Source organism: Lepus europaeus, chromosome 16 (assembly GCF_033115175.1).
Source record: "Lepus europaeus isolate LE1 chromosome 16, mLepTim1.pri, whole genome shotgun sequence".
In the NCBI taxonomy this organism is placed as follows: Eukaryota; Metazoa; Chordata; class Mammalia; order Lagomorpha; family Leporidae; genus Lepus; species Lepus europaeus.
This window is the reverse complement of record NC_084842.1, coordinates 26764201-26787403: the sequence shown is the minus strand read 5'-3', so window position 1 is coordinate 26787403 and position 23203 is coordinate 26764201. Positions and strand designations below refer to the sequence as shown.

At 47.7% G+C, this 23203-nt stretch overlaps 1 protein-coding gene across 6 annotated transcripts in view; it reads right to left on the bottom strand.

Annotated features, from left to right (window-relative positions):
- ENPP6 (ectonucleotide pyrophosphatase/phosphodiesterase 6) overlaps positions 1-23203 on the bottom strand; it is a 222758-nt gene that overhangs the window by 149506 nt on the left and 50049 nt on the right. For 5 of the 6 annotated variants that reach the window (XM_062213344.1, XM_062213347.1, XM_062213345.1 and 2 more), the window contains 2 exons: positions 2699-2835; positions 2326-2407 (listed from right to left, as the gene is read on the bottom strand). The gene's annotated coding sequence lies outside the window, so the exon portion shown is untranslated. Of the gene's footprint in view, positions 1-2325; positions 2408-2698; positions 2836-19216; positions 19365-23203 lie in introns of those variants that run through there. The other variant, XM_062213348.1, reaches the window with a different exon arrangement.

Here is a 23203-nt window from a genome sequence, read left to right as displayed (position 1 = left end):
TAGTCCTGGTTGGGGCGCCGGATTCTGTCCTGGTTGCTCCTCTTCCAGTCCAGCTCTCTGCTGTGGCCCGGGAGGGCAGTGGAGGATGGCCCAGGTCCTTGGGCCCTGCACCCACATGGGAGACCAGGAGGAAGCACCTGGCTCCCGGCTTTGGATCGGCACAGCGCGTTGGCCGTGGCGGCCATTTGGGGGATGAACCAATGGAAGGAAGACCTTTCTCTCTGTCTCTCTCTCTCTCTGTCTAACTCTGCCTATCCAAAAAAAAAAACAAACACACACACACACACACACAAACAAACAACAAAAAATGCTGATCAACCTCAAGCTGTGTGTCAGGGAGAATAAGAATAGAAGTATTTGCAGACAAACACTGAGTGCCTCCCAGGCCCTCCTGGAAGGAAAGCATGTGTGTTACGTGTAAGGGGAGCTAGCTCTGATGCAAAGTCTCAGATGCAAGAAGGAATGAGGAAAAAAGAAAATGGTGAACATGTGGCTGAAACATCAGCTACAATACTGAAAACAAGGTTTCCTGAGGTTATAGATGGACAAAGGGGTGACCGTTTGGCACAATAGTTCAGGTGCTGCCCAGGACACCGGTGTCCCGTTTCTGAGTGCCTGTATTCAGGCCCTGGCTCTGCTTCCAACTCCAGCCTTCTGCTGCTACGCACCCAGGAAGGCAGTAGGGGATAGTCAAGTAGTTGGGTTCTTGCTACTCACATGGGAGGCTGGGTTGAATTCCCATCACCTGGCTTCAGCCTAAACTAACCCCTGGTTACTACAAGTATTTGTGGAGTGGGCCAGCAGACGGGATCAGACTCTCTCTCTCTCTCCCTCTTTCTTCCTCTCTCTCTGTGTTTCTTTGTCTTTCTATCTCTCAGCCTTTCAAATAGAAAAATAAGAGAAATAGAATTTTAAAATATATAAATAAAATGCAACAATTGCATATAGACTTAAGGTCTTTTTTTAGGTAAAAACTTTCAGGTGTGTAAGTAGGGCTGGTGTTGTAGCATAGCTGGTCAAAGCCACCACCTGCAATGCTGGCATCCCACGTGGTGCCTGTTCAAGTCCCGGCTGCATGTCACTAGATTTGAGACAGGAGTGCAAGTTACATCTCCTTAGAGGTGAAACTGTTTTCTCTCCACTTCCTCTTTGCTTCTTCCTCTGAGTTGGGCAACGGGAGAACCAGGAACAGCCACCTTGGATCCATAGACGGGAGCTGTGTGGCCCAGGGTCCCAGCAGTGTGAATCCCTCAGTGTTATTGTGGAGCAAGACCATCCCGCCATTCCCAAATCACCCCCTTACCTTTGAAAGCTTACGTGAGAGAAAGAGAAGTAAGCTGATTTATCTAAGCCTGCTACCGTTTAAATGTCCTCAATAAACCCATGTTGAAATGCAAGTGCCATGGTGCAGTCTGAGAGGTGGAGACAGGTAGAAGCTGTCAGGGGTGATGAGGTCGGGAGGGAGTTGCCCTCACGCCCAGTTTAAAGGTTCATCTCTAGGGTGTGTCTGTTAGAAAAGCCAGTTAGCTCGGGTCTGTCTCTGCAATGCACCGCTGTTTCCATGTGCTTCCCTACACAGCAAGGACCCCAAGGATTCCCCACTAACAGCAAGCCTTCGCCGACCACTAAGCTTGAACTTCCCAGCCCCCAGGATCAGGAGCTGCTTAGACCTCTCCTCCCTATACACCACCGAGTCTGGGGTGTGCAGTGACAGCTACAGAAAAGGGACTACAGCACAGCCATTCTCTGTGCGCATCTCTGTGATAGGATGAGAGATGTACCCAGTACAAGGGGTCTATGTCCACAAATCCAGCCATATTTGAAAAGACTGTCCTGTTGGAGACGTTACTTTGATCATCACCCATTTTTACATTTATCTGGTTTTCCACTTCCAAAGTGAGCCTTGAGGCCTGCGCCATGGCTTAACAGGCTAATCCTCCGCCTTGCGGCGCCGGCACACCGGGTTCTAGTCCCGGCTGGGGCACCAGATTCTATCCCGGTTGCCCCTCTTCCAGGCCAGCTCTCTGCTATGGCCCGGGAAGGCAGTGGAGGATGGCCCAAGTCCTTGGGCCCTGCACCCCATGGGAGACCAGGAGAAGCACCTGGCTCCTGGCTTCCGATCAGCGAGATGCGCCGGCTGCAGCGGCCATTGGAGGGTGAACCAACGGCAAAAAGGAAGACCTTTCTCTCTGTCTCTCTCTCTCACTATGCACTCTGCCTGTCAAAAACAAAACAAAACAACAACAAAGTGAGCCTTGAAAACACTCATTGGTGGATGGCTCTCCAGGGTGTATCATTAATTCAGCATCATCTTATGACTCTTACCTCCTCAAACACGTGAGCAATATGGCACATCCCCAGCAGTAACCGCCGGTTCGTGGCACTGATTCCAGGGATGAGTCGGTCTCTGTGGGCATAAGAGAGGGAAACGGGGTCACGTGTTGTCATCTGCTCAGCTATCCTGTGTTCAAGGTACAACTCGCACTGCGTTAAGTTTGCCTACTGAGCCCCGTGTGTCCTCACTGTGTTCCCAACGCAGCTACTGGACGCCAGTAACCGATCTTTCTCCGTATGATGATCTCACTGGACATTTTCCTGTGTGGGAACAGTCGCCTGAATGCTGGAGATGCGGATTTTAAGCAGTGAGACGTCAGGGAACTCAGTGCACTCGCTCGAAGAAACGCGCTCTCATGCTCACCTCAGAATGACCGGTGCTCTCCTGCGTGAGCAGCGGCTGTCGTTTCGGCCCTTCCAGATTTGGAGTTTTGGGAGCCCTGTGTTTTTAGCTTGTATCGGTTCTGACAATTTACTGGGTTTTCTTTCCACAAAGTTAGCCTTCAAAGAGAAAAGACAGAGAAGACTTATTTATTTATTTATTTATTTATTATTTTTTGAATGTTAGAATTTCAACAGCTCAGTAAGAAAGACCCAGGGTGACTCTGGAAGAGTGAGCCGAGGTGCTGGTGGGAGCAGCACTCCGGGGTCTGCCCTGGGGATGAAGGTGAGCGGTTGTCCCCTTCATTGCTGACCTATGAGGTCAGACCTGGGTGCCATTTTTAAATGTCCACAGCATTTTTCAACTCTCTTAGATCCACAAAGGTTGAGACCTGGCCTTAGTTCTTCAAAGAGTTGTCTCCCTCTAGTGGCCAAAGATATTTTTGTTTAAAGATTCAGACATGTACAAGAGATCTTGGATTACTAAGACATAGAGTCTTTACATTTTTTTTTGTAAGGAAAGGAGAAATAACTTTTGAAAATGGAAATATTGGGACCGGCTCTGTGGTGCAGCAGGTTAAAGCCCTAGCCTGAAGCGCCGGCATCCCATGTGGGTGCCAGTTTGAGTCCTAGCTGCTCCACTTCAGATCCAGCTCTCTGCTATGGCCTGAGACAGCAGTGGAGGATGGCCCAAATCCTTGGGCCCCTGCACTCACATAGGAGACCCAGAAAAAGTTCCAGCAGTTGCAGCCATCTGGGGAGTGAACCAGTGATGGAAGACCTCTTTCTCTGTCTCTACCTCTCTCTATAACTCTTTCAAATAAATAAAATAAATATTTTTTAAAAAAGAAAATGGAAATATTATATTTATTATGTATAATGATATACAGCATGTATCATTAAATGGCATGTAATTTTATGTTTCCTCACTAACAATCCTGAGACAATAATACCAGTTTCAAAGCATTATGGTGAGAATTAACCTGAGTGCAATTAAGTGAAATAAACAAATGAATGTTGTGATGTGGCAACTGGGGTGGTGGCTGGACTCACACACTAGTAAGTGACAACTTTGGCCCAGTGGTATAGAAGTAAAAAAGCAAATGATGATCTGTCACAGACCCTCATTATAAAATCCCAATAGTTGAAACCAGGAACCTCTGAACCTTCAGAAATAAAGACTATAAATGTCAAAAGTATGGCGCTGGGTGGGACTGCTCCTGACAAACTGGAGATGCTCTATGGCAGGCAGCGTGATGGCCACTCGCAGAACCTGTGCCTACTTGAGGTTACATGGTGAAGGGGAATTAGGGTAGTGGATGGAATTAAAAATGATCCTGAGTTGGAGTGTACCCAGTGAAGAGACAACGGTCCTTGTATTGATGAGCTTTTCATCACTTTAACCAAAATACCAAAGGGGTGCTTCTTGGGAAGGAAAAGGTTTATTGGGGGCCACAGTTTGGAGGCTCAAGGCTAGGTGGCTCCATTAGCCTGCCATCTAGTGGTGCAGCAGGTGCAGGGGACCATCACACGGCATGCCAGGAAGCACATCTTCGGAGGGCAAACTCCCGGTGGCCGAAAAACCGCCCACAGAGCCCACCTCCCAGACACTGCAATTAAATCAAGTCTCTACCTTCAATATATTAACCCTTAATATTAGACTTTGGGTTTATTTAACATAAGACTTTGGCATTTAAATACATCCTTGAGTTTGGAGCCAAACCCCATTCAGTCTCCACCAGTCTTCAGTGTGAAAGAGAGAAGCAGAAGGGGTCAGAGGAACGTGCCAGGCAAAGACTTGGAAGACCTTGAACTCCTATTATTGGCTTAAAGCAGAAGAAAGAGGGCCATGAGCCGATGAATCCAGAAGCTGAAACAGTCGAGAGAAGGCGTGCTCCCTTCCCTTCCCGAAAGGCATGCATTCCTACCAACACCTGGGTGCAGCTCCACGAGACCCACTTCCTACCTCTAACATCCAGACTCGTAAAACTATAAACTCGGGTTGTTTCCTGCCACTCAATTTGTAGTAATTTATTACAGCAGCCCTAGGAAACTATTTATGCCTTAATTGTGATTCTGGAGACAATGTGAAATACCAGCAGACGGTGAATTTATGCTTACAAATCCAAAATGGCCTTCAAGGAAGCCTCACTCATCCCGTGGGCTCACAAGACTCAAATCTAGCCAGGATTCAGACTGAAGACCTTGGATCTCCACGGTGCGGCTCCTCGGCCCTTCATCCTGCATCCTGCGGGGTGCCCTGCCACTCTCCTTTCGAGAATGTTATGCTAGAATGAGGTGGGTGGACTGTCAAACTTCCTTGGTCCCCTCTAGCTCTATACATGCTTTGATCGGTGTGTTCTCAGCTTTCCATCAGGTGGGAAAAAAGAAACCTATAATAGTACTTTTGCTTCTGCAACTATTCCACTATGGATTGCAAGTTAACAAGAGCCAGCTCTTTGCCATCTTGCAAGATGATGATGAAAAGCCTGAGACTTTGGATGCTAAGAAACCAGAAACCAACAAGACGGATGCCATTGGCAAAGTTAAGAAGGAGAACCTCAAAACCAGACGTCTCTCTGCAGCTGACACCCACTGGCTCCTCCCAGAGGCTCTGGAGGTTACTGCCCATCCGCTGTGTGTTCCAGGAAGCCCATGTACAAGATGGAGTGCCCAGCCGCTGAATCCAGGACTGAAAAGAAAAGGACAAGGTCTTTGTCACTGCCACTGAACAGGTCAGTGACGGACAGAATCGTGGAAACTGGGTGGTTAAATGTCACAAAATGGCGAGCTCTGAGCCTGGAGAGCGGTTCACCAAATCCCGGTCCGAGAGCGTGTGGGAAAACTGGGCCAGCAGCCCTCCCTCACCATTCCGATCATCTTCACTGGCACAAGGCTGGATTTCATGAACAGCTGAGCAGCGACGAGCCTGGAACAACCGGAAATTCATCATCGCCACCTCTGTCAAAATGGGTATCAGTAGTGTGAAAATGCCCACACCTCGCCCTGCCGCTTCTGTCCAGGAGAAGTTGCATAGGCCCAGATCCCAGGAGAGTGAGCTCTTTGAAACAGAAAGAAATATAAGCTGACAGGGCGTGCAAGAATGACCAGTATTTCTCACTGTGTACAACCATAATGGAAAGCATGAGACGGGATCATTTATAAGGAAGAGGAATGCGTTTCTCATGACTGTGAAGCCGCAAAGCCCAGCGTTAAGGTGGTGGCATCCGGCAAGGGTCTTCTTGCTGTCTCGTCACATGGTGGAAGACAAGAGGGCAAGAGGGAGCCAAATTCAGCCTTCCCTAATTCTGTAATGGCACCAGTCCCGACCAGGAGGATACAGCCCTCAAGGCCTAATTAGTCTCTTAAAGGTTCCATTTCTTAACATTGTTGCGATGGCAATTCCACTTCCACACCAGCTCTGGGGTTTTTGTGGTTGTTATTGCTGTTATTATTTGAAGGGCAGAAAGAGAAAGAGAGACAGACAAACGCAAAGAGTCAGAGACAGACAAAGTTAACACAGAAATCTCCCACGTACTAGTTCACAATAGCCAGGGCTCAGCCAGGCTGAAGCCAACAGCCAGGAGCCAGGAACTCGATCCGGGTGTCCCCCATGGGTGGCAGGGACCTAAGAACTTTAGCAATCACCAGCAGGAAGCTGGAATTCAGTACGGGATGCAGTGGCACCCTAACCATTGTGCCAAATACGTGCCTGGAACCGGAGATTTAGAAGGGACAAGGGGACATCCAGGCCACAGCAAGCAGAAGGCTGTGGATTCTCCACGTGTGCCCAAAACGACAACTCTGCCTGAGCTCAAGCACTACCTGAACAGGGTTCCCTCCCCCAAGTGGGGTTTGTCCTCACAAATTGGGGGTCCAAATTTCCTGCAAGGAAACTAGGCAAACAACTGATATATTTCAAACAAGCAGAACAAGACCCCGTGTTTCCAGCAGGACGCTGGGCTGGATGGGAGCCCAGTCGTCACTGCAGTGAGGAGGAGAGGGAGGGAACAGCCCCCCTCAGCCCCCCACTTCTGGATGGGCAGCCACCACGGGCTCCCACCTTTACAGCGCTTGGAGGGGAAGGGGAGCTGAAGCGCCTGTGCCGCTGAGATGCAGGGGAGAACAAAGCCGCCCATTCAGGGGCCATGGCTTCGTGCGCCACTTGGAGAAGCTGTCAGCCGAAGCTCTCTCGGTGGGAGCGACATCACACCTCTGAGTGCCCCATAAACGATCTGCAAGTGAGCTGCTGCATCTCACTAAACCCGAGATCCCAAGTTACAACCCCCGTGCTTATTAAGGGGTTCTTAAAGGCAGTCAGTTTCCAGAATGAACTGCAGTAACTTGTATTCCCCGTCCTGGACCTTGCTGCATGTGTGCCAGAGAGCGCATGAGGCAGTCGCTGGGGCTCCCACTGCCGCTGGCCAGGGCTGAGTCTTTCTGTCGAAATTCTCACCTGTCGCACAGTTAACGAATGCCCTCTTCCTGCCTCCCCCAGGCTTGGAGCACGCAGGTACACACCAGTTCTCTCTCGGGCTGGAGCCAATGGTGTTTTGTTCCTATGGAGACCAGGCTGCTACAGGAGCCCAGTGCTGTATCCTTCTGCCCAGCCCACTTTTCATCGCCTTTCACCAGTGATTCTAGAGTGGATTTTCACCTTCCCTAGCTATTAACCGTTGACTTGCAGAAATTGGAGTAGCTTTGTGGGATACGGAGCATCCTACATGCAAAGAAGTCAGAGAACCAAATCCAAAATCCCCATCTTACACAATGTGGTCTTTAGACATGGAGGCCTAGTCAACCGTGAAGACCAACTCGGTGAATTCTCCAGCCGGGCTCCACTGCCCCGAGTGTGCCTCCATCTCTGTGTTGAGAAGGATTCTGAGGATACTCCCCAGCTGCCCCGGAGTGTTCTGACTGAGGGACAGGCTGCAGAGACCCGCGTTCCCCTCCGTTAGATGCTGGGTGTTCATTTCAGAGCAAAGCCATCTTTCCAGTCTGTTGCTGACATGGACTTCTAAGAATTCAGCTCTGGGAGGCTCAAGCAAGGTCACTGCTGCAGTTTGAATGTGTCCCCAGGAGTTCATCCCCAAAATTCACGGTAATGGAATTTGGGGGTGGGATTTTGGGATTATATGAAGTCATGAGAGGAGGACCCTGCCCTGGCTTTATAGAAAGCGACAGACCTGAGCTGGTACACCTGTTCTGTTCTGCCATGTGCTGCCCTCTGCCACGCTGGATGCTTCAAGAAGGCCCTCAGTGGACACTGACACCTTGATATTAAACTGCCCAGCCTGTAGCACCCAGGGCTAAGGAAACCTCTGTTCGCTGTGAATTACTAATCCGTGGTGTTCAGTGACAGCAGCGGTGCTAAGTGATTTTCTTTGTGTGCTGCAGGACTTGAGACCTCGCTTCCATGGGAAGTGCTGAATAATGACTGTATTTAATACCTGTTTCCCCAGCATCCAGAAAATGTAGCAATTGTGTTGTTGCTCATCACTGTCAGGAGCTGGGGCACGACACACTGCTACCAGAGTGCCTTCACTCTCTGGCAAGAACTCAGGAAGTCACCCTGCCTTTTGGAGGACCTCAAACCCTCTCTCCATGACTGAGACATGACATTCTTAAGGAACCATAGTGATGGGGGGCGGGGGAGGGGACAGGGGGCAGTGCAGGCGGCGGAGAGGTCAGAGAGAACGGGCTACAAGGCAGGGAACTTTGCACCGCCCCTGTGACCTGGAATCGCTGGTGAGCAGACAGGGACACTGGAGCACAGGGGCCGCCCCTGGGAGCCTGGTGGCCTCCAGCAGTCTTCTTAGTGCTGGAGCTCCTCTACTTCCTACCGCCAGGGGGGAGTCCTCAGGACTTCCCTGTACCTGGGAAGCATCTGACTCCGTGCTTAAAAAGCCAAGTTTATGCACCAAGTTTATGCCACAGTTTTTTGCGTTTTAGAGTCCAGGGGCAAGCCACATCTCACATTTATTTCCAATCATAAATCAATCAAATAACTACAAAAGCAAAAGTTACTTCCTGACTTAACTTAGGGAGGACTTTTTGTAAGTGTTGTGTTAATCACTTACACAGTGAAATCTAACAAAATACTTCTATGGACTGGAAAAAAATCATAACATTTGGCCCAATAATTTTCTGTCTAGGAATCCAATCTAAGGAAATAAACCAATATATAGAAAAGATTCATGTGTGATACGGTCACATTAGTGGCTTAAGGCAGAAGTACTGGGGCCAGCATTGTGGCATACTCGGTTAGCCCACTACCTGCAGCACCGGCATCCCATATTGGTGCCAATTCAAGTTCTAGCCGCTCCACTTCAGATCCAGCTCCCTGCTAATTCACCTGGGAAAACAGCAGAGAATGGCCTGAGTGCTTAGGCCACTGCCACCCAAGTGGGAGACCTGGAGGAAGCTCCTGGCTCCGGGCTTCAGATCGGTCCAGCTTTAGCTGCTGTGGCCATTTGGAGAGTGAACCAGTGAATTGAAGACCTCTCTCTCTCTGTCTCTCCCTCTCACTGTCTATAACTCTGCCTCTCAAATAAATAAATAAATCTTGAAAAAATTATGTTTATCAATAGAATTGAATATTGAGAAATTATTAAACTTTACAGTTTCAAAACATAGTATGTAGAGATACACAATGTGCTTATAATAAATAAAATATATATGATATACTGATTGTATATTTGATAATACACATACTAAATGCATATACACATATCACATAGAAAAAAGCTGGAAAGAGCTGCCCAAAAATGCTAACAGAAGTTTTCAATAGGTGATGAGATTATCAGTGCTTTTTATTTTCTTCATATTGCTTTTCTACTTTTTCTGGTTTTCCACATAAACCTAAAGATCTTCCACAAGAGGCAGAATATATTGGCAAGGCAGACTCAAGTGTGGCTTCTAGGACAATTACTCACCTAATTCTAAAATAATAAGCTGACATTAATTTTAATGTCTTTCAGTTTTTAGTGGCAATAAAATAACATCCATAAGGAAAAATTTGCTAAGGACAGAAAAGTGAAAAGGACGAGAAAAGCCTTCCTAATTCCATCAGCAAGAGGAAGACTGCTGTGGCTATCCCACCAGGGACCGAGTCAGTGGGTGTGAAGCCGCACCACTGAGTGTGCATGGAGGGGAGCCGGTGTCACATTAGAGACTGAGGACTGACTGGGTGGCACAGTCTGGATGGGATGCCAGAGCAGAAGATGCGCTTCAGTGAGACGTACACGTAATATCCCACTTGAAAAACATTCCATGACAAAACAACAAAATGCAGTCATGCACGGCATAACCAGTCCCAACCAGTGACAGAACACAGACACACACACACACACACACACGGCTGTGGTCCCCGAGATCATATCATAATGGACACGGTAGCCATCTTAGCTCCTGTAAGTACACTCCTGAACTTGCAAAATGACACATTTGCCTGACAATGCATCTCTCAGATCTTGTAATTAAGTGATGTGGGCCTCCAACACTTGCGTACCACCGCAGTAAACTGCTTCTCTAAAGCAGAACACTGACAGTGCTGCTCCAACAGAACGGAAGCCTGAGTGAATATCCTGTTGTCAACGCTGCTCAAATTTCTGCCTCTATGATTGACATTCAGTGACAATCATTTTTAAAGCTTGTGATATTGCCAAATCACCTGCCCCAAAACCATACTGTCTACAGCCCTGCAGCTTGCCTACCTAGCAATACTTTTGCATGCCTTCAGCATAAATTAAAAAAAAAAAAAACTTTCCTAATGGGGCCTGCACTGTGGCTTAGCCTAAGCTAAGCCTCCACTTGCAGTGCTGGCATCCCGTATGGGCTCTGATTGGAGTCCCAGTTGCTCCACTTCTGATCCAACTCCCTGCTAATGTGCCTGAGAAAGCAGTGGAGGATGGCCCGAGTGCTTGGGCCTCTGCACCTGTGTGAGAGATCCGTAAGAAGCTCCTGGTTCCTGGCTTTGTATCAGCCCAGCTCCAGCTATGATCCTTTGAGTGAACCTGTGGATGGAAGACCTCTCTTTCTGTCTCTACCTCTCTCTGTGACTCTGCCTCTCAGATAAATAAGTAAATCTTAAAAGAAAAAAAAACCTTTGCTAATTTGCTGGATTTAAAATGCAGTCCCTGGTTGTGCTTGCACTATTTTAAGGACTGTGTTTTCTCTCACTCTGGAATCTTCCAGGAATCCTTCCACCAGGAACATCTGCCATCCCATGGTATCCCTGGCAAAAGCTGATGCTGGCCTGTCCCACTAGGCCTGGTCAGGAAGGGAAGCTTGTGGAATAAGCCCCTATGAAAATTGGTGAGTGCCACATTTTGAAGTCCGCACTCCATCCCAAACACTCTAGAACTGCGGTATCTCCAGCTGCCTGGAATAACGGCCAAATAGCAAAAATGCATCCCAACCCTCACCTTTCTCTTATCACACACACTCTGGGAAGAGTCTGTTATGGCCATCAATACCCTATAGCAGGGGCCGGCGCTGTGGTGCATCGGGTTAATGCCCTGGCCTGAAGTGCCGGCACCCCATGTGGGCGCCGGTTCTAGTCCCGGCTGCTCCTCTTCTGATCCAGCTCTCTGCTAAGGCCTTGGAAAGCAGTACAAGATGGCCCAAGTCCTTGGGCCCCTGCACCCACGTGGGAGACCTGGAAGAAGCTCTTGGCTCTTGGCCTTGGATCAATGCAGCTCCAGCCATTGCGGCCATCTGGGGAGTGAACCAGCGGATGGAAGACTTCTCTCTCTGTCTCTATCTCTCTCTGTAACTCTTTCAAATAAATACAATAAATCTTTAAAAAAAAAAACCCTATAGCAACAAACAAGGTTTCCAGATGAGAGTATGAGTGGGACATCTGGCTCAAGCACTTGGCTACAAAATAAACTCAGAGAGAAAACAAATTGGGAGAGAGACTCCCGGTGAAAGGGCTTGGTACTCAATTTCAGCAGTCAGGAGGTAAATGGTCACTAGGTGGCGCTCTAAGTTCAAAATACAGCACTGTAGCCTTTAGCTGTTACATAGCAACCAGGTTTCTGTTGAAATGGCTTTGGCAGCAAAACGGCAAAAACTTACTGCAACGACTAGCTGAGTCCAAATATTTCCATTCAGATTTCGCACCAAGCTGCAGTCTACAGTTTGTAATGACACCATGAATTAAAGCTTTTGACTTGGGTTCTCCAGATTAATATCTTAAAAGGAAATACAATGTGTGTGTGTGTGTGTGTTTGCAAGAGAACCACAGGAGTTACAAAACATGTGTTCATCTCAGCAACAAAGAAAACTTCAAATGTGTATTTAAAATATATTCAAATATATGAAATATATATTTAGCATAAATCAGTAGAATATAATATATTTATATGTAATTATGTACAGTATAGGCTATTATATGTAAGTATATATTTATGTATAATTGTATATTATGTATTTAAAATTCTATTGATACCATACACATGTCATATCTCCAATAATATAAAAACCCTATTAATTATACCTTACATTTATATAAACTGTATTAAATATATAGTTAGTTATTAAAATATTGTGAAATACATATTTGAAATTTTCTCTGTTGCTTAGTGGTAAGTACATGCTTTGTAACTCGTCTTGCTCTATTTTACCCATAATAATATTCAAAAATCATGGGGAAAAACACCCAGAATATCCTTTTCTTTGGCCCACTTAAGGTATCTAGTTTTTCTCTAGTCCATGTCTGTTCACCTGTATTTGCAAATTGAAAAAGAAAGAAGGGATTTAAATTTAAAGAGAAATGGGCAGGCCTGTTTCCTGTTAATGAGGCCAGAAAGTGTAGAGTGTCATAGAGCCTTAAAGGAAGAAACGCTTTTTAGAACGTGCAGTTGTTAGTTCTTTGAGAGTCATAAGGACACAGATACAGCCACACAGAGAGAGTTCCTATCCTCCGGTTCACTCCCCAAATGCCCACATGACCGGGCACGTCAGACCAGCTCTCTTGAGTGGGTGGCAGGCACCCAGTCACTGGATCCATTGCCACTGCTCCCATGGTGCAGGCTGGCAGCAAGCGCGAGTCAGGAGCTGGAGCTGGGATTTGAACCCTGGCACTCTGATGTGAACCAAGCACTTCTTAACTGGTGTCTCAATGCCTAGGTTAGAACGCCTGTCCCAGAAAGAATTATCTTGAATTGTATCAACCAAATGTCACTATATAAAACCCCTCTTCTGATTCCCTTCAATGCTAGCTCCTATTATATACCTGATTATGGGGAAAAATCATACAGTTCATGGTCATTGCTCATGCTGCCTTAAGGAACATAGTCTCGGTGTCTGTTATTTTAAAAACTGGCTTTCAATGAGCTCTGATCATCAACCCTAAAATACAATTCTCCTCAGCCTCTAGGAAAAAATAAGCCAAAAAAACCAACAAAGCAAAACAAAACAAACAAAGAAACAAACAAAACACCTCACATCATTCCAGAAACCAGGCTTGGCAAATAATTGAAAGGGAAATACAGAAAGACAGGCCATTCAGCAAAGGGCGGGTAGAACCGGGTGGAAGGAAAACCAGCCAGCAGGCTTCTCTGCGCATATTCAGGTCTCACTGCCTGAAAGACCTGGAAGACATTTCTATAACCATGCAGTCCGTTCTCGCCTTCTGGAACCCACCATCTACACCCTGCAACAATCCGTAGATGCTAACAGGGCTACTCTATGTGATAGAGTTACTCTTTCCTATACCCACCTCTAATCTCATTCTTGTTTTAATCCATATGCAGCCAGAGACAGAAAATTAGAAACAAAGCAAAAAACAAAAACAAACAAACAAACAAACAAAAATGAACAAAAATCTCAGAAACCTAGAAACAAGAACAAACCAAAAACCACCTGTGCAGAAAGTGGAAGCGATTGGGGCAGCTCATCACGTTTTAGGAGAAGCAGACAGGAGCGTGTTAGCAGTGTATTCCCACTCAGATCTCTCTTCTCCTTGGATCAGCTTACAGTGTCACAGAAGTCACTTTAAGAGGGGCAGACCTTGTGGCACGGTGGGTTAAGCTGCTGCTTGGGATGCCCACATCCCATATCAGGGTGCTGGTCTGAGTCCTGGTTACTCTACTTCCAGTCTGGCTTCCTGCTAACGACCGGGGTCAAGTACTTGTGTCCTTGCTACCCATGTGGGGGACCCGGATGGAGTTTTGGGCTCCTGGCTTCTGTGTGGCCCAGCTCACAGGCATCTGGGGAGGGAACCATTGGATGAAAGATCTCTCTCTAGCTCTCTCTCTCTCTCCAGCTCTTGCTGTCACTCTCATTGTTTCACTCTGCCTTTCAAGCAGATGAACAATTAACAAATGAACAAGTTGTTAAAAAGGAGAACCCATCGGGGTAGACAGCACAGAGCTGAGCGATACAGACTTAATGTCACTTTGGATGTAGCTTACACTTTCGTGGCATTCATAGATAATGTAATAACAAACAATTTAAAAAGAAAATCGCTGTGACAAAAACAAACAAGGGGTGGATTTAAGGAACGGCAGGTGGTACCTACACACAGTCATCCCTCCGTAGCCAGAGAAGATTTGTTCCAGAACTTCCCACAGATAACAAAATCCAGGGAGCCCAAGTCTTACAAAAAATGGCAGAGTATTTGCATGTAACCTGGTCACATCCTCCTGTGTGCTTTGAATCATCTCTGTATTACCTACAGTACTTAACACAATGTGAATTCTAGGTAAATAGTGCTATACTGTATTGTTTAGGGGAAAAATGACAAGAAATAGAATTGTCCGTGTTACTACAGATGCTATGTTTGCTTCCAAATATTTCCAGTGTGCAGTTGGTCAAATCCATGCTTGTGGAACCCACAGACACTGGCAGTGACTCTCTGAAATACGGCAATCAAGGAGGAGACTTCAGGTAACAGGGCTAGCGATGGGGGAAGCACGTGCGGCGCATTCCTGGCAGTGGAACTCTGTAAGGTGAGACAATCCTGCATGCTGGAGAAAGACCCGTGTGCCTGGTAAACGGTACAAGAGAAACTCGTGTAGAACCTCTACAACCAGGAAAAGTGCTTTGCATTTGCAGCGCAAAAGAAAGGCGTGCAAGTCCAGTCCTGCCTTGAACAACATGGCGGATGGATACAAAAGGGTAGGAAGACCATCCAACAACGCATTAGCACAACTAAGACCTCACTGCGGGTGGGGAAGGGCGGCACTGACACCATGGAAAGTGAGATGCGTGGTGTGGAGGACGCACGGGAGAAGCTCCTCTGGTGTGCAGAGAAAAGGGGAGCAGATAAAAGTAGTGAGAAAGGTGACCGAAAACGTGGAACAGTACTGTGGATGAGACTGCTGTTTCTGAAGAAAACACCAGAACACCTAAACAAGAACATTAGTCAGAAATACAAGAACAATTCCCAGAAGTGAATAATTCCTAACTCTAAACATTAACGTATCTCTTACCAAGGAAAAATTGGAATCCAAAGTATAGCTAATTCCTTCAGAAATCTTTGAGTTTCCAAAATCATCAAAACTGTTGAAAGTTGCTTGTGGAGAAAAATTCAAAATGAGTTTGACCTCGCTTTTGTTCCATAACAGTAATTACCAGAAGAGAATAGAACTAGACTGAGAGTTTTGAAGCATAACCAGTATGACTCCGGAATTCTACAGCAAACCAGTGCTGTTACTCATGAAAGAAAGCGAGAAAGACAGTGTCGGCTCCGCAAGAACTAAGAAAATACATGAGCCACGTGTCTTTACCCACAACAATATTACTCAGCTCCTATCTAACAGGAGACTGGAGAAGTTACGATACAAGGGGAGTGAGCAAGAACATTTTATATTTCATTATAGAAATGTCAAAGCATTCTTTTGAATGTACTTTCCAAATTGAAAGCAAATGAAATGCACTTGAAAGAAAAGTTATACACTGAAAGATTATAATTTACTACCAATAAAAATTGTATCTAAAATCCTGAATACCTACAAAACTTGGAAATATAGGGGACAATTGTGATGGAGAAAATCCTCTGATGTTTTTTGTGTAATTGCACGGTTGCTGTGAAGAAAATGAGTAGTGTGGTTGTTTAGAGTTGAGCCCACCACACTGTAGGTGGGCCAGAGGCTTTCTCAACACACAGGAGATTGGCAGAGACGTGGATCCCAAAGCACTTAACTAGTCCAGAGCTGACCCAGCTGGGATGATGTAACACAACCCAACTCAGAGCCAATACAGGAATGGAAATTCAGAGCCTTTCATTCCTTATTCCAACCTGGGCTGATGTATACAGCAGAGAGTCTGTCTTCTTACATAAAAATAGGGTAACATTTAGCTAATATTTATGAGACCCTCAACAAGCAACTCAAATTGAGTTGATATTTATTCTCTATCTTGTCACTACAAAGCTGAAATACCTGTTTATAAAGGAGAGCAAAGAGCTTTCCCGTAATATTCAAAATGTGTTTTCAGAGCTCCAAGGGCACCAGGCACGTAGCCATTACCCAATGAGTTGGAAGTTACACTTGTTTACATTTTTTGTTGTCAAACATTGTTTGGGGGTGGCCCAGCGTCTCCTGTAAAGGCCAGATAACACACATGTCATGCACTGCCGCTGTAGCATGAAAGCACCCCCAGGGAATACATAGCTGAACGGCCTTGTCTGTGTTCCTACACAACTTCAAGAACAGGCGACAGGCAGAATTTGCCCGCTGAGCCCTAGTTTGTGGACCACTGATTGAAAGGACTCTTCCAAAACAGTCCTCCGAGTTAGAGGAATTTAATTTTTTTTTTTTTTGACAGGCAGAGTTAGACAGTGAGAGAGAGAGAGAGAGAGAGAGAGAGAGAGAGAGAGAGAGAGAGAGAAAGGTCTTCCTTCCATTGGTTCACCCCCAAAATGGCTGCTACGGCTGGCGCTGCACCGATCCAAAGCCAGGAGCCAGGTGCTTCTTCCTGGTCTCCCATGCGGGTGTAGGGCCCAAGCACTTGGGCCATCCTCCACTGCACTCCCTGGCCACAGCAGAGAGCTGGACTGGAAGAGGAGCAACCTGAACAGAATCCGGTACCCCAACTGGGACTAGAACCCGGGGTGCCAGTGCCATGGGCGGAGGATTAGCCTAGTGAGCCACGGCACCAGAATTTAATTTTCTAATGGTCTTGCTCTCTTCCCTTCTCATGACCGTGCCTTCAGCCACGAACACACCAGGACCAGTAACTGCCTCCTCCCCCTTCCCTCCCTCAAGTCCATCTACCTCCTCTTGGACCACCACTTATTATCTTTCCAATGTACTCCCTCGAACCCAAGTCCATATAACCATTTGACCCCAGCAGGTCCTTCAGTTCACTAACCCTCCATGTCTACGCTGGCATTCACCCACCTGACAGCCCTCTGTTCTCCCAGTCTCCTTCTACAGTCCTTAATCCCCTGGGAAACCACTGTGCTCCCTCCCTTCCATGAACCTGGGCTCTCTTGCCCCTCCGCTGCCCTGTCACTCCCTAGGCAGCACTGAGTACAGTCCCAGCTCTTTCCAACTTTCTTTTTTTTTTTATTTGACAGAGTTATATACAGTGAGAGAGAGAGAGACAGAGAGAAAGGTCTTCCCTCCATTGGTTCACCCCCCAAATGGCTGCCATGGCCGGTGCTGCACCAATCGGAAGCCAGGAGCCAGGTGCCTCCTCCTGGCCTCCCATGCGGGTGCAGGGCCCAAGCACTTGGGCCATCCTCCACTGCCTTCCTGGGCCACAGCAGAGCGCTAGACTGGAGGAGGAGCAACTGGGACTAGAACCCGGCGCCCATATGGGATGCGGGCGCCGCAGGCAGAAGATTAACCAAGTGAGCCACGGTGCCAGCCCCAGCTCTTGCCAACTTTCCACATGCCCTGCAAGTGAATGGGCCCAAGACCAGACTGGTCAGGCTCCCTTGGTTTCATGGCCAGATGGTAAATATTAAGTGGGCACTCTCCCACTCTGACATCACACCTTCTCTCTCCACAAGCCGCCTGCACCTCCTCCACTCTGACACCCAGCCTCTGACATAGCTTATCAGTTGGCCATAAAATTAGAGGCTGTCAGAATAAAACTTCCATGAACACATGTTGATAAACTTAGCCTTGCCTCCTTGCCTGTGCACGCTCCCACCCAGACTTACTGCCTCCCTGGCAGACTACATCCATGGACAGCTCCTCCACCTAAGGACAGCGCTCCAGAAATTGCTCACAATCCAGAATCCCTATGGAATTGTTATAATAGGAATTTAAATAGCTGCTATGTCTCCTATCCTCCCCCTCTTCCCCCTCCCCACTTTCCATCTGTCAATCTTCTGGGGAGGGGCCAGGAGCATGGCATAAGGCACTGCTCTGAGGAAGAAAGACAGGGCAGGTAGAGTCAGGCTGTCTTCATCAGTGGGCAGAACTGGGACAAAGGGAATTTGAAACTGCAGCACATCCCCAAAGATGACCTGGAAGCCACCCACACCCATCCTCCAGCCGCCCAGGCAGACTCCGAGGACAAGAAGTCCATCTGGTGCCAAGGCAAAGATCTTGATCTGTTTTCTAACGTTCAGAGGCCTGTGCACTGAGCCTATGTCAACCTGGGAGAAAACTGAGATGTTTGTCAGAATGACCTGTGCTTTGGAAGCTTGGCCACATCTAAGTTTTTGGATTTTGTTTTCCCGTTCCTTCCTGTTCTATGTATACAATCTTTATTTAAATGTTCCCGGTGGTCTTGGCTGAAACAGTGGAGAGGATACTTTTCTTTCTCAGGGTTTGTGCTGAACTAGCTCAGATGATGCCAGCACTCAGTGAGGCCAGGCATGGTGGCGGCTGGAATTGGGAGGACACAGGGCACACCCAGGTGGGGACAAGGGATAGGCACCTGCAAAGGCAGCAGCTTGGATTGAGTTCCTTCCACTCAGCGTTGCTTTCCTGCCCTGGAAGGGGGAGAGCCTCGGTTCCGCACCAGAATCACAGGGATCTGCTGACCCGCGGGAAGCCACAAGGCAGGCGTCCACTCGGGAAGGCCGGCGTGGAGGACCCTCTTGGAGGTCAGACGGGTGGACCTGACCTCTGAGTCAGCAGCAAGGGGTGCAAGGTAGCCCATTATGACCCATCATCCCATATGCAGGACACCTATGGAAACTGAAATTGAGCAGCAAATAATATACCACTTAAGGCAACCTTGAAATAAATGCTATGTATTCTTAAAGATTTACTTATTTGAAAGAGGGAGAGAGAGAGAGAGAGAGAGAGAGAGAGAGAGAGAGGTGCTCCATCTGCTGGTTTACTTCCTGAATAGCCTCAATGGCCAGAGCTGAGCTCATCCAAAGCTCCCCCAACGGCCGCAACGCCCAGAGCTGGGACTTCCTTCTCTGTCTGCTTTGTTCCCTGCTGTGCCTGCAGGACCTAGAGCAGTGCCAGGCACCCAGCGGGAGCTAGTTTGGGGAATGAATGACCAAATGAATGAATGCAGAGGCCTTGGGCACAAAGTCATCATCACATTTCTAAAGCCTGCCAAGGTTATGGGTACTGACCTCACAGGGGCAACAATGGGTAGCCGCTTTCTGGAATCTCATCTGGCCTCCAACAATAAACGGCCATGGAGAGAAAAATCAAACTTTCCTTGGAGAATCTAATCCCAGGCACCATTCACTTCTCAGTCACTGCTGGCCCAGACCAGAGCTGCGAATCTGGGTGTGCTGTGGAGACGCAGGGAGACGTCAGGGGATGCTGGGAGAATGGATTTAGCGCGGGACTGTGGTGGGCTGCCTCTTCCCGCACCACTCCTTCCTGGCTCTAGCAGCAGGCCTCACGACAGTCGCTTTCACGACAGTCGCTTTCACGACAGTCGCTTTCACGACCGGCATGCTTTACGACAGCCGCAGAACAGGGAGGTTCCTGCAGAGCGGTGGAAATAGATGTGCAGCTAGAGGAACCAGAACTCTGAAAACATGCAGGGCCTCCCAGCCACGTGTGCACACTCTGTCTGCCTGGAGCAGTCTCTTCACTGAGTAAACTTCCTGGGGCCGGTGTAGTGGGTTAGACCATTACCTGCAATGCTGGCATCCTATACGGGCACTGGTTTCCTATATAATGGCATCTGGTCAGATGTTTTGTTTTGTCCTGCTATGCCGACTGCTCTCTACTTAAACATCTTAAAATACCAAGGAACTTCCTGTTTCTTCCAGCCAACACTGAAGACGGAGCCCCTGTCTTTTAGCTTCTGTTTGACGGTAGGAGCCAACGTTCCAGTTAGCAAAGCCAGATGAGTTTCACATGGACCAGCCTCCTTGTCCTGCTTTATAATGCCTCACTTCCCTAAACCTGCTGAGCCCTTGCTCCCCACTCCCTCCATCCACCACTGGCCTTTGAAGCACCCGGTAACTCTGTACAAACCAAAGTTGAGTTCAATGCATGCTGGACTCTACTGCTTATTGCAACTGTTCCTCCCAGATTAAAATTCATCCTTACCACTGTTAGCTAGAGTCTAGATCTGTTTATCTCTGCCATCAGTCATTTGTAAGGTTTGAAACAGTAGAATCGGGGTCGATGTTGTGATACAGTGAGCTAAGCCAGCACCTGCAATGCAGGCCTCCCATATCTGAGCCTTGGTTTGGGTTCCTTGCCTGCTCCACTTCCAATCCAGCTCCTGGTTAATGCTCTGGGGAAAATAGTAGAAGATGGCCCAAGTGCTTGGGCCCCTGATACCCATGTAGGGGACCCAGATGGAGTTCCAGACTCTTAACTTCAGATGGATGATATATTTCTCTCTACCCACCAGCCCTGCCATTCTGTCTTTCAAATACATCTTTTAAAAAAAGGGAAGCATGGATTTTCTTTGGGCTATCTTAGCACTAGTACTCAGAGCAGAGTTGCCCACCACATCCACCACTCAGTACTGCCCACCCCCAGCCCACTGCTGCCCCACTGACCTGATCCCAGCTCTTGCCCCAGAGATCACTCTACCTTATCTCTGCTCAACCACTCCCTCTTGGCTCCTGCTCTACTCCACCTGCTCTTTGGTTTCCACTTCTCATTTTCAAGAATAAAAGTTGGAATGTCTTGAGTTTCACAGAATCTGGGAATTAAAACCATGTCTGGACCAGATGGGTGTTCCAGGTCATGGAAACATTCTTTCTAAGCTGTACTCTTCCAGATCTCACAAATCAGTTTATTCAGGGAATGGGTGGGGCGTGGAAAAGCACTTTTCAGAGCCTGATAACTGGGATGAGAAATGTTCTTGGGGCTCTGGCCAACATGCTGTGCTGCCGGGGGGTACCGCCCACCACTGAAGGAGAAGAGGACCCCACTTAAGGAAGATGCACAGACGCTAGGATCGCAATCATCTGGTTCTTCAAGGCAGACTTCACTTTAGCCCCAGCTGCCCATCCTGTAGAACTGCGTCATGGACCTGCAGTGCACAGGTGCCAACTGGGAGTTCCCACAGGAGCTGGGTAACTTCTGGGAGTCTCAGAGCTTCCTCCCAAGCTGTGCACAAGGTCCGAAGCATCCGATGCTTTAACATTTTCAGAACCAGTCTTAGGTTCTTTCCCAGCATGGTTTCAGTGAATGAAGAATGTGGAGTGTATGGCCCAGCATCTGAGCCTCGCTCTTTCCGTGGACTTGGGAAATTTCTTTGGGTCTCTTAACAAAGGGACATTCATCTAGAATGTGATGCTATTGCAGTTTCCTCACATAACATAAGCTTTAAACTAATGTTGGACCATTTCACATTTTTATTTTTTCCTAGCACCATACCAGGCAAGCAGTGGTCGCTTAAACACTGTTGAGGAGAGAACATATATGAGTCTTGGGGAATTCTGGGACTCTTGCTCTCATGTACAGTCCACCTCCACGCAGAGTTATATCCAAATAAACATAAAACTCACTCCAAGAGCAGAGAGCAAGGGCATAGTCCATAGCAACAAAATTCCACAAAATCCCACTCAGCCCAGAAGCAGCTCCGCTGATATTTCTCCTTTCCTCTCCCCTCCCCCTCTCTTTGCCAGCACTCAGCTTACTCCAGTCCACAGCTCCACTCATTACCACTAAGAGGGAGGGGGACGAGGGGGGAGGGTCTCTGTACGTGTCCCTGTCCTGTATGAATCATGTGACAAGCCTTCCCACGTGAGACTGTTTTACTGAGAGAACGAGCAACACAAATCTAGACCTTCCAACACAGAGTTCCTCTAGTTTCTCAAGGTGTTTCAGATCAGAGTTTTTCCAAAGTTCACGTGCAGGGGCTGGCGCTGTGGTGTAGTGGGCTAATCCTCCACCTGCGGCACCAGCATCCCATATGGGTGCCCATATCCTGGCTGCCCCTCTCCTGGTCCAGCTCTCTGCTGTGGCCTGGGAAAGCAGTGGAAGATGATATAAGTCCTTTTGGCCATTTGGGGAATGAACCAGCAGATGGAAGACCTTTCTCTCTGTCTCTCCCTCTCTCTGTAACTCTGCTTATAAATAAAATACAAATAAATAAAAAATAAAATTTTTTTTAAAGTTCAGATGTGTAGGAGTTCCTGCAGATTCTGTTAAATGCAGGTTTCCGTTCAACACTTTTGCAATGGTGCCCAAGACTCTGCATTTCTCACAAACTCCTGGAGAGTAGCCAATGCTACTGGTTCTTTTTTTTTTTTTCTTTTGAAAGATTTATATATTTATTTGAAAGGCAGAGTTATAGAGAGGCAGAGGCAGAGAGAAAAGAGAGAGAGAGAAAGAGAGAGAGGCCTTCCATCTGATGGTTCACTCCCCAGATGGCCGCAACAGCTGGAGCTGTGCCAATCCAAAGCCAGGAGCTTCTTCCAGGTCTCCCACACAGGTACAGGGGCCTAAGGACTTGGGCCATCTTCTTCTGCTTTCCCAGGCCACAGCAGAGAGCTGGATCAGAAGTGGAGCAGCTGGGACCAAATATGGGATGCCGGCACTGCAGGCAGCGGCTTTACCTGCTAGGCCACAGCACTGACCCCACTACTGGTTCTTACACCTCACTTTGAGTGGCAGGATTTATAGTGCCTCATTTTTTTCTGCAATGCTCCTGAAACACTTTAGTGAAGTTACTAAGATTATTCTGTCATTGCAAATTGCATTTTACAATCAGGCAATTTAGAGAATCCTGCTCAACCTGGGTTTCACGCCCCCTTACCCTTGAAGATGGGGCTGGAGCTGTCTGACCCATACATGGTCTGATACAGGCCGTGCCTTGTGGGGCCCTCTCTGGGCAGGCAGACACTGATTGGAACATTTCGGAAAATTTCTGCAAGGATCTTTAATGAGGTCAGGATCCAGTTACCGTTTCCAAGAATGTCTTGAATGGGCTTGTCAGAACATCCATGGAGCTTCTGTTCTCAAAGGTCCTTGCACCAGGAGGCAGGCACGGTCTGAATGGGCTTTTTCAGTAGATGAGAAAGGACAAGGGTCTGGAAGCGATGGGCTCATCTTTCGGTAGAGTCTGCCGAATGTCATTAGCTCGTGCTTCCCGTGGGTGTTGACTAAAAGAAGTTGGAGGATGTAGCCTGAGAAGG